Source organism: Sciurus carolinensis, chromosome 4 (assembly GCF_902686445.1).
Source record: "Sciurus carolinensis chromosome 4, mSciCar1.2, whole genome shotgun sequence".
In the NCBI taxonomy this organism is placed as follows: domain Eukaryota; kingdom Metazoa; phylum Chordata; class Mammalia; order Rodentia; family Sciuridae; genus Sciurus; species Sciurus carolinensis.
In genome coordinates, this window is record NC_062216.1 from 129,003,073 (window position 1) to 129,021,089 (window position 18,017).

Consider the following 18,017-nt stretch of genomic DNA (forward strand, 5'->3'; position numbering starts at 1 on the left):
TCAACAATATTTTGCCTTTGCAGAGAGGCGAGGAGAGTTTGTGTAGGATAGTGCCCAGCCTCCTAGTGAGGCACAGCCACACCTCCATCCAGTTTCCAACAGGTGCTTAAGAAGTCACCTAATCACTGTGAGTCTCAGTTTTGCTGTTTGGGCCTACATCCCTGGTACAACTGATTATCAAATTAAATGACATAATGTATCGAATACCTAAATATTAACTGACATATAGAGCTCAGTGAAAGTTTTTTCTCTTTCTTACCTCTGCTTCCTCTGTCATTTTTGACTGCCTTAGTAAAAATGTGGCTACCACTGCATGTGCGAGGTGTGTATGTGTGTGGGGGATAGGGTATTTTTATTCTTGCCGATCTGCATGTTATATAGTAAATGTTAGGAGTTAAATTCATTTATGGAAGTCTAACACTCAGTACCTCAGAATGTGGCTTTATTCATAAACAGAGATGCTACAAATAGATTACTTAGAATCAATTCATGGAGTAGGGTGGGCCCCTAGTCCAATATGTTTAGTTCCCTTAAAAATTGGAAAATCTGACAATTTGTGCTTCTTTTGTGATGTGCCTTTTCAGTTCCTTTGCCCATTTATTGATTGGGTTATTTGTTTTTTTGGTGTTAAGTTCTTTGAGTTCTTTGTATATCCTGGAGTTTGATGCTCTATCTGAGGTGCAGGTGGTAAATATTTTCTCCCATTCTGTCGACTCTCTGTTCATGTTCTTGATTGTTACTTTTGCTGTGAAGGAGCTTTTTCGTTTGATACCTTCCCATTTATTGATTCTTGATTTTACTTCTTGCACTTCAGGAATCTTGTTGAGGAATTCAGTTCCTAAGCCAATGTGGTGGCGAGTTGAAAATGTTCAACATGTCTAGCAATTAGATAAATGCAAATCAAAACTACACTGAGATTCCATCTCACCCCAGAAAATTGATAAGGGCAATTATCAAGAATACAAGTAACAATAAATGTTGGCGAGGATGTGGGGGAAAAGGTTCACTTATACATTGGTGGTGGGAATGCAAATTGGTGCAACCACTCTGAAAAGCAGTATAGAGATTCCTCAGAGAACTTGGAATGGAACCACCATTTGACCCAGTTATACCTCTCCTCCATATATACCCAAAGGACTTAAAATCGGCATACTACGGTGATGCTACAGTGACAGAAGAATGAAATTATGGCATTTCCAGTAAATGGAGGGACCTGGTGAATAGCATGCAAAGTGAAATAAGTAGGTCCCCAAAACACAAAGGCAGAATTTTCTCTCTGGTATATTGATGCTAAACCACAAGAAGGAAGGGGAAGATTAGAAGTTCATCAAATTAGACAAAGGGGAATGAAAATAAGGAAGAGGGAATGGGAATAGGAAAGACAGTATAATGAATCAGACATATTTTTCCTGTCCTTATAGATGAATACACAATCAATGTATCTCTACATCATGTACAACCACAATAAAGGGGTCCCTACTGGAACAAGTCATACTTAGTCTATGTATGTAGAATATGTCAAAATACACTGTACTGTCATGTACATATATAAAGAACAAATAAAAAATTGGAAAATCTGGACACAGATGAACCCACACACAGGGAGTACACAATGTGAAGATAAAGATAGAGATTAGGATGATATTTCTACAAGCCAAGGAATGCCAAAGAGTGTAGCAAAACACCAGAAGCTGAATAAAAGGCATAGAAAAGATTCTCACAGCCCTCCCTCAGAAAGACTTGACTCTGCTAACACCTCAGTTTTGAACTTTCAACCTCCAGAATGGTTAGACAATAAATTTCTGTTGCTAAAGACCCTCAGTTTGTGACATTTTGTCATGGAAACTCTAACAAATAAATATAGCAAACTATTATGGGTTGGATGTGGGATGTCCTCCAAAAGTTCACTTGTGAGACAATGCAAGAAGGTTTGGAGGAGAAGTGATGGGGTTCTGGCCTTAACCTAATCAGTGGATTACTCCCTGATGGGATGAACTGAGTGGTAACTGGAGGCAGGTGGGGTGTGGCTAGAGAAAGTGGTTCGCTGGGGGCGTGGCTATGGGTGTATATTTTGTATATGAAGAGTGGAGTCTCTCTCTCTGTTTTCTGATCATCATGTGAGCTGCTTTCCTCTGCTATGCTCTTCTGCCATGATGTTCTGCCTCATCTCAAGCCCCGAGGAATGAAGACTGCTGTCTGTGAATTGAGACTTCTGAAACTGGGAGCCCCCAAATAAACTTTTCCTCCTCTACAATTGTGCTGGTTGGGTCCTTTATTCACTCCTAGATTTATTCCCAAAGGACTTAAAATCAGCATACTACAGTGACGCAGCTACATCAATGTTTGTAGCAGCTCGATTCACAATAGCTAGATTGTGGAACCAACCTAGATGCCCTTCAATAGATGAATGGATAAAGAAACTGTGGTATATTTTACACAATGAAATATTATACAGCCATAAAGAAGAATAAAATTATGGCATTTGCAGGTAAATGGATGGAGCTGAAGAATATCATTCTAAGTGAATAAGCCAAGACAGAAAAACCAAAGGCCAAATGATTTCTCTGATAAGTGGATGATGATACATAATGGGGGAAGGGGGAAGCAAGAATGGAGGAAGAATGGATAGTATAGAGGAAAATGAGGGGTGGGGAGAGGGTGAGGGGAAGGAAAAATAATAGAATGAGACAAACAACATTATCCTATGTACATCTAGGATTATGCAAATGGTGTGACTCTACTTCATGTACAACCAGAGAAACAAAAGTTGTACCCCATTTGTGTACAATGAATCAAAAAATTTAAAAAAAAAAGTGTTTGTGGGAGTCATAGGACTGTTGACAAGTGTTCTAAATTCTTTCCTCCTCCTAGGTACAGGCACAAGGGAGGACAGCATTTTCCCACAGCTTTTTTGGTTTAGTCAGAGAAAGGAATAGGAAAAGCCCTGTGACCACTATTCTTACATTGTGATTTTTCATCAACTACACTGGTTCCAAAATTGTAGGAAGCAATCACCATTCTGTCTCTCATTTCAAATTATATGCAGCCACATTGTTCAGCACAGCCTAGCTGAGGCTTTGCAGTCAGATCAGCCAATTCTATTAAAGTGCTCCTATAAGAGAATATCAACATGGAGGTGCTCAATATTCTCATATAAGCCAACCTCCTGTTATTGAATACCTGAGGAGAATTTTAAGATTAAAATCCTTTCATAGTAAAGTGAAACAATGTAAAGATTCAAAGGATTTTATGTCTGAAATCAGATTCTCTGGTTCTTTTGAATTAAAGTTCAAAGAAATTAAATTCCACTCTAATTGCACATTCTCTCAGTCTACTATTCACCATGCTTTGGCAGAACTGAGGTTCCCTTGGTTGCTGCAGCTTTAATTGTTTCTCTTGGGATAGGGGATGGTTCCTTTGGGGCTTCAAAAGTTTATAAACTCATTTCTTGTGGACCTTACTTTATCATGAGCCTCCTAAAGAGTAAGTGGGACATAAGAGATTACACAGAACCTCCCCAATTCCATGGCAGGGACAGGGTGGCGGATGAAGCAAAACAAAACAAACAAATCTCAAAGTCCAGGATGTAAATAAAGCCTTTATTCCAGGCAAAAACGAAACATATTCCAGGATCTTAGAAATGAGTGTTGCCGAAGCTCATAGCAGACTCTCAGCAGCATCTTCTAAGATGGAGTGGAGCTTTGAAAGATCTTGATCCCAGTCTCACCAGAACGCCACTCAAGCTTGGTTAGCTGTCTATCATCTGTACAAACACCACATCTGCTGGGACTGGAAAAAGGGGTGGGAGGTGGAATCTATCCATGAAAACTGTCTCCTCTCCTAGAAAGTGGCATTTGAAATGTTGCTGAATTTTTCCTTTCACAACTGCAAAATTTGCCGTTTTGCATATTCAAAGCCTGTTGATTCCCTTGTGTGCAACACCCTGGTGCTACAAGGACAGTGGTTTCCCCTGGAGGCATTTTTAGCTCTCCACGCTAAGGGGCACTGCCTCTTGCCCTAGAATTAATTAGGTCCACAAACTACACCTGCTAAGAAAGCCTCCCTAATCCTCACATTTGTTTGGCTGCTCTCTTGTCTCTAAAATCTAATCCCTCACTCAGCTGGTTCTCTGCTCAGCCTGCATTTGCGTGGTAGGACCAAGTGTTGTGTAGTTAAAAGCCAAGGTAGCCTCTCATCCTCTTCTGCAATAAATGCAGGAAATACTAAAAGAGCTTTGATGTAAAGAAATGATACTAAACAATCAAAAACAAAAACAAAACCATGACTTGCCTAAAAAGGGGCAGAAAATCTAGGTAGAAAATTCCAGAAAAACAAATACCTGTGACTAGTCAGCAGATAAAAATACTCTATTAACATAAGACACATAATAATAAAAATATGTTTTGCCTATATATTTAGGAAATACTTAGAAAAGTTATTTTCAATGTCAGGTAGAGACATGAGCATGTGCGACACTGTAGATCAGTATGAGTGAATAAATGAATAAAATGAATGAGAAGCTGGATGAATGTATACAGAGTTTCTAAAAGCTTTTCAACACTCTATGTCAATAGCCTTTAAAAAGTTTGAACCAGTACAGACAGAGAAACAACATGTATCCCATTTGTTTACAATAAAAAAAAAAAAGTTTGAACCCTTTATCTCAGTAACTTAGCTTCCAGTTTATCTATACTAAATTATACTATTAATCTATAATTCATTTGAGATATAAATAGAGTTGTGAATAAGATATCTTGATATTTATAATAGTTAAAAATTTAAAGTAAACTGGAAATCACAAACTAGTTAATAAGCTATAGTATATCTATAAGGTAGACAATTTTGTAATCAATTTACATAGCATATGAAAATAATTTTTCATTAAAAAATCTCTTATCATTTTGAAATTATTTTCAACTTATAGAAAAGTAATACTACAAAAAGTATCCATAAACTATTTACTCACATATAAAATCTTTAATATTTTGTCTTTATTATTCTGTCTGTATGTATAAAATATATCTTTTTACCACAAGAATCCATTGAAACTAGATTGCATTCATTATGCCTCTTTACCCATTAAATAAATTTCAGTGTATCTTTCCTAAGACCAGGGATATTATCTTCTAATAGCCATAGTTCAGTTATCAAATTCAGGAAATTTAACATTAATTCTTTAATCTATAGCCCATATTGCAAAAATGTTGATTGTCTTAATAAGGTTCTATACGTCCTTTAAAGTAGGATCTTGTGAAGTCTAGGATCACATCTGTATTTAACTGTCATATTCCCCTGAACCTCTTAAATCTGGAAGAGAGCTTCAACTTTTCTTTGTCTTTTATGACATTAACATATCTACAGAATACAAGGAGCTGTTTTATTGGATGTTTCTCAGTTTGTGTGTAGCCAATATTTTCTTGTGATTAGGTTCAGATTATGCATTGGGGGCTAAAATACCACAGTAGAGATGGTGTATTCTTCTTGAGAAATTCTTCATAATTATTGATATGAATTTTGATTATTTGGTTTAAAAATGGTCCAGTTTCTCTCCCATATTTACTTTTCTTCCTTTTGAAATTAATAAGTAATTTCTAGGGAGATACTTTGAGACATTGTAATATTCTGTTCATAATCCAACAGTTCTTCCTTTGATTTAGGATCTGTTGATGACTCTTGCCTGGATTACTTTTTATTATTACAGTCACAAAATTGTGACTTTGTAACTCTGTCATTTCTTTCCTTCTTTGCTTATTAGCCTTCTATAAGAATTTTTTTCCCTTTTCCCTCACCTATTCTCACTTTCATCAGTTTAGACTCATAGATTCCTATTTTATTCAATAAATTGTAATCTATTAATGTCCTTATTTATTTTGATGCTTAAGGAGACTCTTGTGTCTTTTTTACATGGTACTAGCAATTATTTTTAGAAATTCCTTAATTTATAGTACAACGATATGTTCAAGGTTCCAGTACCTTCTCTGTGCCAGTCACAGAATCAGCCATTTCTCTATGGTGCCCTGGCTTCTTTTGGAAGATAAGGGTATTCAGAAATCCAGGTCTAGGTGTTAAATATGCACATTGGAAAGGCATTGCTTGTAGACCCTTACAGCAAGTAGAAATAAATGTTTCATATATATTAGATGTTTTCTATTTTGACTATTTTGGGAATCCTAGCTATACTGTATGTATTTTAGGAACCATGGGTTTATAGTGAAATATCCTATTCCAGTTTATCCACACAGGGTTCTTCACTGCTTTCTCCCAACCCATGCATCTCCCTTCTTCCACAGTTGGAGTTTTGGCTTCCAACAACATAAATCTGTTTACTTGGACGTAAAATACACAAAAAGTTTCAGATTTGCTATACCCATATCTTAATGAAAAACAAAACTACAAAAAAGAATTCAATATTAGCAATTTTAAAAAATAAACTGGGGCTGGGGATATAGCTCAGTTAGCAAAGTGCTTGCCTCATAAGCACAAGGCCCTGGGTTCAAACCCCAGCACCGCAAAAATAAATAAATAAATAAATAAACTGAAGTGATATGATACTAGTTTTTATTACTGCATAGCAAACTGTCACTTGTTTAGCAGTTTAAAATTACATTCATTTATTTTCTCACAGTTCTCTAGGTTAGAGCTCTGAACACAGAGCCTCTGGGTTCTCTGCTTATGGTCTCACAAGGATGAAATCAAGATGTGGTTCATGGTATGGTTCTCATCTGACACTACAGGTCCTCTTTGAAGCCCTTTCAACTAGTTGGCTGAATTCAGTTCCACGCAGTTGTATGATTGAGTTCCCTAGCTTCCTGCAGGTTGTCAGTTCAAGACCATTTTAAGTTCCCCTAGAAGCCACGCGCTGGTCCCTGCCATATGGTCTTCTCTACAAGACAGTGTGCTCCTTTAAGGTCAGTAGAATTCCCTCAGTCTGTGCTGGAGAGTCTTATGTAATATAACTATGGGAATTCCCTTGCTCATACAGCATAACCTAACAAGGGAAAAACTATCCCACACAATACTTGAGGAGAGAGGATTTTACAGAGATTTAAGCCACGGGATGGGAATCTTGAGAACAATTCTTAAAATTCTGCCTATCACAGTATATATTAAAATTATGTCAGGGTATGGTGGCTCACCTACTCAGGAGGCTGAGACAGGAAGATCGCTTGATCCCAGGGGTTTTGAGGTTAGACTGGGCAAAACAGCAAGACACTGTTTCAAGAAAGGAAGAGAGAGAGAGAGAGAGAGAGAGAGAGAGAGAGAGAGAGAAATGAACATTGTTCAAAAGTAACCAGATTACTGCACTAGTTCCATTTTCATCAACAACCTGAACAATTTGGTTATCTATTTGAATCACAGTGAGTTCACTGATTTATGTTTGCATTTAGCTTTAGAGACTTTCCTTCATCTTTGTTGATTTATTTTTAAAAAATATAAACATACAAGCATGGTTCCAAAAGTCAAGAATACAAAACTATATATACACAAGAAAGTGTTACATTTTCCTCATTCTCTTCCATCACACTTTCTCTACCTAAAAGGAACTAACCAATTTTACTTAGTTTCTGGTTTATCTTTCCTGTTATTTTTGCAAAATTAATAAAATCTAAAATATATTTTCTTATTTCTTGTTTATTAGAGGAAAGGTAGCATACTATTGAAACTTCTGTACTTAATATATTCTAGAAATCCATATCAAATCATAAAGAGATTCTTTTTAAAAATATACAGCCATGTGATACTACGTGTGTCATTGTTTATTCAACTTATTTCTTATGTTTTTGTATTTAGGTGGTTTCTAATATTTAGCAATTATGAATAATGTTATAAATAGTACCTTTGTTCATATGTATTTTCATATTCATGGAGGAACATTTTCAGGGTTCACTCCTTGAAGGAGGATTGCTGAGTCACAGGATAAAGGCATACGTAATATTGATATTGTCCCTCCATGGAATTATACCATTTGCATTCTCACCAACTGTCAGTATGAGAGTTCCTGTTTTCTTTGAGCCTTGTTGTTTTAGTCAGCTTTTTTGTTGCTGTGACCAAAAGATTGATAAGAGCAAAACAGAGGACGGAAAGTTTATTTGGGGCTCATGGTTTCAGAAGTCTCAGTCCATAGATGGTCAACTCCCTAGCTCTGGGCCCCAAATGAAGCTAAATATCGTGGCAGAAGGGCATGGTGGAGAAAAGCAGCTCAGGAAATGACAATCAGGAAGCAGAGAAAGAGCTTCGCTCACCTGGGACAAAGTATAAAACCCAGAGATACACTCCCAGGGACCCACCTCCACCAGTCACACCCTACACACCTATAGTTACTACCCAGTTAATCCTTATCAGTAGATTAAAGTGCTGATTAAAATTTTCATAACCCAATCATTTTACCTCTAAATTTTCTTACACTGTCTTACACATGAGCTCTTGGGGGCCATCTCATATCTAAACCATAACACTTGTCAAGTTTTTAAATTTTTGCTAATCTGATGGTTTAGATACAGCATCTTATTATCTTTCAGTTTGTATTTCTCTTATGATGAATAAATTTAGGCATCTCTTTATATGTTTAGAGATTATATTTGTTTATATCTTATGTTCACATTTTCTGTAGAATTTTGGTCTTTTTCTTCAACCTTTAATGTTCTTTAAAATTTAGGGAAATTAGTAGTTTATTCATAATATATGTTGCAAATACCGATTCTCAATTTGTTCGCCCTTTGATTTTGTTGGTATTTTGTATGTTTTATTTTGTTTTGCCATAAAAAGTTTTGATTTTCATGTAGCAAAACTTATTCACTTTTTTATGTAGCAAAACTTATTCACATCTGAATTTTAAGCCATATATGCATAGTATTCCCTCCACCCAGACTATAGAACTCATCTTTGTCTTCCCCTAGCATAGGTCAATTTTTTAACACCTACATCTTTTATTCATTTGGAGTTATTCTTGTGTGATATGATAATACATTGACCAAATTTTATCTTTACAAGACTTCTTACTAGGCATAGTGGCACACAACTGTAGTTCCAGCTACAGGGAGGCTGAGGCAGGAGGATGATTTGAACCCAGGAGTTCAAGATCAACTTGGGCAACATAATGAGACCCCCATCTCAGAAAGCACACACATGTACCTTTTCAATTATGTGGAAAAATGCACTAATAATAACTCAACAAATGGAAGATGTAAAATGATATGTTCAATATGATCTTCGCATACATACATAGAAAACAGAAGGAAATGTACCAAAATGTTACAAATATTTATGCCTGGTTAGTAGTGTTATGGAGAGTTTAAAATTTTTTCTTTGGTATACTTTTTGTATCTTCAATAATGAACATATGCTATTTTATAATCAGAAAAAAAACAGCACATGTTCTTTGATTTAAATTTTTTTAAATCTGAAAAAGAGACTTAAAAATTCACATTAAATTTAAGTTAAAAATTATAGGCTCACTATATACTTCTCCCTCTTCTCTGTACATATCTTCTCTCTGCCTCTCATGTTTTTTCTTTCCTATCTTCTCACTTCCCATGACTTATATAGCAGTAAAACACATGCAGAAAATGAGCAAGCCTTCCACAGCCTGTTGTTTTATTGTTGCTAAAGCTACCTGGGGTTAATTCTTTCATAAAACACCTCTGCAGGTTATGACAAGAATTCAAGGAGACCACAATGCTAAGGCATAGTGCAAAGCCCTGTGGCATACCAAGCTCTCCCTCCCCCTTAGCTAACAGTCATGAAAGAAGCAACAGGTACCTGATTACAAGGCTTTCTCTGTATTATCCAAGAGAGTGTAAAATTTCAGGTCCCTTCATTTTAGCAGTTGAGTGGTCAGAAGAGAATTATTGCTTCCTTTATTTTATGGCCCTAGTGAGTCCCCAGGATGTGCAGCTGAAAAACAATGCCAGATGGCTCAGTAGGAGATGCTCTAATGATTTTCTGTTGTTCTTAGTCTCCCCAAGAAGAAGGCTTACAGTGGGGTACTCAGGATTGCCACATCCAGCGGTTAATAATAACATCTGTTCAGTGTTCACAGTTTGCCCAGTGAGGTCTGTTTTATACATCTTGTCTCTTGAAATCATCTTTGCAACCTACAAGGTAAGCACAATTATTATGTCATATATATAATTTATGTCACAGATAGGAGATAAGTAACTTTCTCTAAATAAAGCAGCCTGGAGGTAGCAGAATCAGAATTTGAACCCATACCATACTTTTTAAGCTCTAAAGTAAGTACTTTGAAGACTTCTGATGCTACTGGGTGAAGCATCAGTACCAAGAAACAATAGATTAACATCTCTCATTGTATCAGTGAAACTTATGACATATCCACAAGAGACAAGTTCTCCTTTGAAGATTTTTTTTAAATGACTTTTCTCAATGAGGGTTCCATAAGAAAAGTAAACTCTACCAAAAAATGACTTGAATATTATCATCTAATTTTTTTCAAGGATGATGGCATATAATAGCATTCTAGACACAAATGAGAGAAGTTAACTCATTGTATATAATGGGTATCTGAAGAGTTTTTCTTATTCCTCTCAAGTTTGAAAGGGTAATGAACATAAACTGCAATTACCAGCTGAATCCCCACCCCCCACCCCAAGATTCCTTTAGCAATGTCTGAAGGAGGATTTTTACTGGAGATTTTGTATTGATGTAAAAGGTTAAATGCTATATTGCATATTTTTCCTCTTCAGTCAATCTAAGCAACCATTCATAAATAACACTACAGACCACAAATAATATATGGATGCTTTTGGTATTCACACTAATCCAACACTGTTAGAGGCAGATAAATCCTGAATTAGAGGAGCCAAAGAGGAAGCCACTGCCCTTACCCTGCCCAGATTCTCTTTTATCTTGTTCTTCTTTGCTTGGCGATCCTTTTGGAGCTCCTTGTTTCCTACTGGAGTAGAATTTGCATATTACTGTTTATAGTTTATAGTGATACAATTGCTCAGAGTTCAAATTTTATTACAATATCTTTATCAAAGCTTTTTTTTTTTTTTTTTTTTTCAATGATCAGGATCAAACCCAAGGCCTCATGCATGCCAAGCAAGTGCTCTACCACTGAGCCACATCCCCAGCCCCAAAGCTAATGTTTCTTTTATCGGTCTTGTTTCTAATTTTCTACCCATGAAATGATGGTACTTGGAGTAGTGTGTTTGAATAGTAGTGTGTGTTCTCTAATTTGTTTAGGTTGTAGTTTGTTGTTCATACATACCAAATAAGCAGAACTTCCTTTTCACCTTCCCTCTTTTTCTCACTGTCCCTGAATCAATGTTCTTTCCCCCCCACCCCCAAAGAGATTAACATTCAGGATAAGTACTTGCTTTGATACTGATATCACTACAGTTTAAAGGGTGTCTTTGTTCTTGGCTAGGTGACAATTTGGTTGTTTCCTGCTGGCTTTCATTTAAGCAAAACCAGCATAGTTAGCTATCAATGATTGTTTAATGTTCCAGAAAACATCCTCATGCTGGATAGTTGAATGCCAAAGAACGTCTTTTTTCAAGCAAATATCAAATATTCCAATAATATTTGCCCTTTTCTGTGGCAAAGGAAAAAAAGCATAAACTTCATGAAGTTTTTTTCAGGGAAGTTTGTGGGATATCTTGTAGACTGAAACTTGAATTGAATGGTCTAAATGCCATCACAGCCATGACAACATGAAAAACATCACAGGGCATTCTAAATTCTCTTGTTTTTCATTCTTGGATATCTGATATAGAAACATGATGCCAAAAGTCCTGAACTATTTTTTGATTCACCCTCTATTCAACCTCCAGCCACTGGAAGATGGTGATTAAGAGCATGGACTTTAGAATCAGCACCTTCATTCCTAGGTAATGATACTACCACCCAGGGGTGCTGGGAGGGTACAGTAAACTATCATAATAATCCTTAAAGTACTGATTTTAGAGCCTAAAAAGTATGGGTTCATTTATCACAGTACTTGACCCAAAGGCATACGGTCATCCTTCTAATTACAGTCATGCTTGACATTTATCTGAGTGCTCAATAAGTGTCAGATAATATGCTAATAACATCTATGAATTATTTCATTTACTTCTCACAGTCCCCTATCAAGTACATAATATTATTATTTCCATTCTTTTTAGGTGAGAAAACTGAGATGAAGGGAGGTAAAGTAACTTGTCTTAGGCCACACAACTTGTATGAAAGAGCCTGGATTCAAACCCAGACAGTCTGACTGTACTACATGAAATCTGTTCTGCTAGATAAATGGTAACTGTTAGCCAAATATATGAAACCTCTGTGATCCTTGCAAGCAACTTGAGGCACTAGACATTTAAGCACACATTTCTAACTTAAACAACTAAACTCAGAAGCCTTTCAATGGTGCTAATTGTCAGGCCTAAGCAACAAGAGGCACATCATCCATAATCAGTTGCCACTCTCCTTGGTAAGGTAAAGTTGAGAAAACATGTTTTTTTTTACCAGAAGCAGCAATGAGGTCATCATCTGTGAGATTAAAATGGAATAGCTGGTTCAATTCCCACTCAAGGACTAATCCTTCTCAGTTTTCTCCCTCTTAGGATGGTATGTGGTTACATGGGAACTTTATACAATCTAATGTATTGGGCACATTGGTTGATGCTCTATATGTGACCTTCTTTGTTTTAAATGTACCTGGGCTTTGTTTTAATCAAGTATGGAAAGACACACAGGCATGGAAATAACTGTTATGAAGGAAGAAGTTTACACTACAGGTCCCTAGAAACAGGAGGCATGCATGGTGCATCATGCAGGGCCACATGGGAAAGCTGCAGGGCCAGCCAGGAGGCAGAGGAAGAAGAAAGCATATGCAAGAACCTTTATGATGGTTTTCCCAAGATAGGTCGGTGAGGCAGGGTTATCAGGATAGACAGGTTTAGGACCAACTAGTCCGAATAATTTCAGTGGGCTCCAGAGCACAGGGACTATCTCTGTGTTCAACAGTGAATAAGCCTCAGGGCCTGTCCTCATACACTAAGTGCCCAGGGGCTTAGTGACTTGGCCTAAGAGAGGGAGGAAGAGGCTGAGGGTATGGCTCTGGAGTGTCTGATTTACATTGAAGAGTACAGTTTGCTCTCTCTAGGAATTAGCTGATCCTGGCAGAGGCAGACTGTTCCCAGTAAGAGAGGCCCCAAGATGTCAAAGCATCAGAAAATAAGAAGCAGTATTAATATACTCAAGTTGAAGTGTCTTATTCCATTTGTCTCAGACAACCTTGTTCTTGGTCCTTACGACTTCTATTCTTGAAATATCTGGAATTCATGGCACCGTGGCTTGACAAATAACCATGGAGATTATTTCTGGGGAGCTCTGCTTTCTCCATGGCTGACTAGCACCAATCTCTGCCCTTCTTTGTACTGATGACTTTTTATGCTTTAACAATAATCTCTGTCCAACCCCAAGTCTTGCAGGTAGTTAGCAAAGAGATTCAGGGAAATGACAAGAGGGGAGCCTGTGCGCTTTTGGAGTCACTGAGGCGGTTACTGCGCAGAATACGGTTTTGTTCTAACCATTCTCAATTGCAGTAAAGTCAAAATGGTAGTATGATGTGTTTAGGCAGTGAGAGGGTCAGGCAAGCACCGCAGTGTTTTCATTAGGTCCTGTTTGATATGGAAGAGGCCCTGAGGGACTAGTGTCTTCCATGAGGGTGAGAGGGGGACATCACCTGGAGTAGAAAAGAAATATTAAATGACTTTTTTGCAAATCTAAGGTGCAAAATTAAATTGTCAATTCCAGTCTACAGAGAATATTTAGTAATAATGATTGAGAATAACAAAATAGACAAACTTCTAGTTAGACTAATCAAACTAAAAAATGACCAAAAAATCAATATTGAGTTCTAAATATAACACTTTTAGAAATTAAACATTATATGTAATGTTATGCCAATAAATTTGAAGATTTCAACAAAATTGGCAATTTTACTTATCAAATTATTCTTTAAGCATGCCGTGAATGTTTCTACCCCAAGGTTGTTAAACTTCTGTTTCCTCTGACTGGAATATTCTTCACCCAGATAGCCAAATAGTTTAGTTCCAACAGGACTTTCTTTAAATTTACATTTTTGTGAAGACTTCCCCAGTCAATCAATTTAAATCCCAACCCTTCTTACAGATTTTACATCCCTTTTCTCTTGTTCTTTTCTTTAACAGTGATCATCGTTTAACACACTATGTATTTCACTTACTAATCTTGCTTGTTGACTGCTTCCTTTAATGTAATCTAGTATGGCAAAGTTTTAGTTTTTTTGTTTTGTTTTATTCACTATTGTGCTTTTATTGGCTAAGTGCCTCACTGAGTACTGAAAGTACTCAGTGAGAATTTATTAAATGAATGAGTAAAAAAAATCCCCACATCGTCATATTAAATTAAATTTGTATGTATGTGTATAAATGACAACCAAATAGATTACTATTAGGAAGACAAAGATGTTTTAGCATTGGAAAGATTTATAAAATTCAAGTGTGTTTATAACATTGAGAAATTCACAGAAAAATACCATGTTTCTCTCACTAAAGCAGAAAATAAAACCCTTCAAAAATGTGTACAACTTCTACCTAATGAGATGAATCTACTAAAAAATTGTAGAAAATATTAGTCTAGATGGTGAAAGTTTAGAAGGATTTCCATTAAGATAAGAAATACAACTAGGGGGCCTGCAATCATCTACTATTAAACATTGAAGTGGAGTTCCTAACCAAAGGAATAATACAGGGAAAAAAAGAAACATAAGAATTTGAAAGCAGAAGACAAAATTTTCATTTGTACTGTAGAATTACCTTTCTACAAGAATGAAAGGAATATTGAAATAACGTGTAAAATTAAGAGACTTTAGAACAGTACCCAATCTAAAATCAACAGAGCAAAAACAATGGCATTCTTACATACAAGCAATAATTATTTTAAAATGTGAAACAAATTTTTAAAAATTGTTCAAGACATTTATGGAGAATATTAGAAAAATATGTTAAGTTGCATACGTTGAAGGGCAGGGGATGTAGCTCAGTGGTAGTATCCTTACCTAGCATTTGTGAGGTCCTAGGTTCAACCCTCAGTACAACAAAAAAGAAAAGAAATAATAAAGTACATATGTTCAAGAAAAAGTCAGACTCAGTATATGAGGACAGACCCTGAGGTACCATGATACCATAGAAATTGCCTAGAGTGTGTTTTTTGGGGGACTTACTGATGAAAGTATGGTTTTGGGTAGCAGCAAGGTCAGTTGGATCCTCACAATTTGGGTCAGAAAGAGGGGCATTAAGGATTTCCTTTAAGAAATAAGAAAAGGATGCCTGCGATGTCCTTAAATATTCATCCTAGCTGGAGTATACATGGTTTATCTTACACTAATACCAAAGAGGCACATTGCTGGTGCCAGGTTTCAATTATAAAATCACACTAATGGTTTTTTTGTCTATTTATAGTCTTCTGGGAAACTATGCAGGAAAACCAACTGGGGTTACTTTGGAGCAGTCATGGTGATTATGACTTAAGATGGCTGCGGTCATGTCAAGCCAAATCCATACAACATAAAATAAATCAAGTACAAATACAAAAATGTAAATGGGAGATACACACCAGATGTTGTTGACCTTTACGGAAAGATGAAAGGAGGAGACTGGAAAAGAAAACATAGAGAGTTTTAAAAAGAAAAACCATCCATGGAATAAAAGTTAATGCTTGTCCATTTTGGTGGTATTTATTATAGATATTTGTTACATTCTCTATTTTGGGAGACTCCTCTTCCCCAAATTAAATCAATTCAGGAAGAGATCTCAGTAACCTCAAAAAAGATGTTTCAAAAATGTTTATGTTAAAATATCCTCATTTATTACTGAAAAAATTACCATCTAGTACTCAGGGTCATTTATAAATATTTTTAGAAATACTACAATGTCCTTAAATATACTATTCTGGGCCTTTTAGTCAATCTATTTCCTAGGCTTCTGAAGCACTTGAGACTAGATGACATAAACTACTGCAATTCTGGAGTTTTATTCTAGTAGAATGAACATTATATTCTCAGGTGTGCTTTTGTGCAGAATCAACACCCTAGTCTTTGAAGTTATAAGTAGAACAGAGTGTTAAATAGCTGAGCAGGACTTGGCATGCCTGGACATGTAGGCACATCTTCCAAAGCTTGCATTTCCTGCCTGTTGCTGACCTGCTTGGCAAGAGATCTTTGCCCAAACATTAAAGAAAGCTTTTTATTGGAAATGACTCAAAAGTCTATGGCACAGTGAGGCAGTCTTGCATAATTTCAGAATCCTGTGCTCTTCTCCATTTTGAATGATGGACGTTCCAGTGGGTGGAGAGAGACTTTATGTACCTGATTTTATTTTATACAATTGTTCCAGAGTTTGTGTATTATTCAGAATTAATTTATATATTAATAACCACCCCCCATAGGCAAAATTGATGTACAAATTATTAAATCAGTCTGTATGCATATTTTTGGACAAGTACTTTTTCCAAATAATACCAGTCAATCAGACAACTATAATTACTTTGTGCCTCGCTAATACAGGTCCGGTAGAGAGCTAGCATCGGAGAAATTCTTATTTGTCACTACAAGGGAGACTTTCTTGGAATGGCTTATGGGCATAGGTTCCATTTAAATAATGATAAAATTACTCAATTTCTTCATCAGATTAATATAAATGTTTTGACTTGAAATGTAAACATTTTGGTTTGCTTTTTACCCACCAATCTATCTTATAACAACTCTCAGCATGAAACTGTACCTGTACATGCAGGCATTGGGCAAACTCAGATGTGACCAAAAGGAACACTCAAGACAGATATCAAAGCGGGAAGGGGAATAAGCTCAGAGTGTTTTTCTCTAAGCCCTTACAGAAGGGGTTAGCTCTAAAACAGAGCCACTGTTCAACAAAACTGCAAGGCAAACAAACTGATTTGAATTCGGTGCCCTTCTCTGTTTGTGTCCCTCTCCTCTCTCTTCCCTTATAGTCCATATTCCAGTGGTGCCCAGTCCTTCCCTTCAAAGTGTTCCATATAGACATGGACAGTGCCCAGGACTTCTAAACGATACGTTCTGCTTCCTAACATCAAAATTCTATTTTTGTTGTGGTGAGCTCTGAGTTAACAGCTCTGGAATAAAACAATTCCTTGCTAACTTGCTAATGATTATTTAGGCCAGTCTGCAGAGGGCAACTCCATAAAAGTTGTTTCCTCTGCTCCATGGCCTCCTCACACATGCATGGTCACATAGGAAATCTGGGGTCAAAGTCAGAGCTAAGAACCAATTCTATTAACCCTAGTATGATGATTACCTAAGTCACACATCCAGGTAGAGGAGCCCCAGATATTGGGAAATAAGTGAATTTCCCAAAAGACTGACAAAGAACCAGAGAAACTATGCATGTTTAAACCACAAATCCCTTTGGAGTCCTTCCTTAGAAATGGTTAAAAGTGGAAACAATGATTACAGCATTATCCACCTCTCAGATCCAAAGTTGTCTTCTCAACTCAAAACTAAAGTATCAAAGAAAAAGCCACGTTGACTTTGTCTTCCTGAGTGCTTTGGAGGACGTGGCAGTAAAAAGATCACAGATAAATTATAATATTGGAAAAATACTTTCTGTGGCTCAAAGCCCTGAGAGCACTCTGAATGTCATAATAATTCTATAAAGACTACCAGGGCTTCAGAGAGGATTATCCTGGGATTTGGGGAAGGGAGATGCAGTGCAGTTACTGATAGCCCCAGGAAGTCACCTTTTTTGCAAATAACATTAGACAAACCACTTTAATATTTTGTAAACAGACAGCAGTCGGAAAGAATATGGAAAATATTTTTAAGTGGATATTAAAAGATGAAATGGTTCTTGTTAAAATTTTAGAAAGTAGTCAGGAGGCATTTCCCTAGAATTCAGAATAAAGCCTGTATACCTAAAGTCTATTTGTTTTTTTTAAGCTTCAGTTAAAGACTTTAGAGCCCATCTTTGAGAACTAAATCCAAAGTAAATCCATCA

At 36.5% G+C, this 18,017-nt stretch overlaps 1 long non-coding RNA gene across 3 annotated transcripts in view; it reads right to left on the bottom strand.

Moving 5' to 3' along the window:
- Nucleotides 1-3,567: 3,567 nt before the first annotated feature.
- Nucleotides 3,568-18,017, bottom strand: part of LOC124983051 (uncharacterized) — a 69,832-nt gene continuing 55,382 nt past the window's right edge. Inside the window, exons 6-11 of one of the 3 annotated variants that reach the window (XR_007108345.1) lie at nucleotides 15,604-15,643; nucleotides 13,536-13,690; nucleotides 10,845-10,912; nucleotides 9,760-10,094; nucleotides 7,137-7,212; nucleotides 3,568-3,789 (exon numbers count right to left, since the gene is read on the bottom strand). This is a non-coding gene — a long non-coding RNA (uncharacterized LOC124983051). The remainder of the gene's footprint in view (nucleotides 3,790-7,136; nucleotides 7,213-9,759; nucleotides 10,095-10,844; nucleotides 10,913-13,535; nucleotides 13,691-15,603; nucleotides 15,644-18,017) is intronic. The other 2 variants (XR_007108346.1, XR_007108347.1) reach the window with 2 other exon arrangements.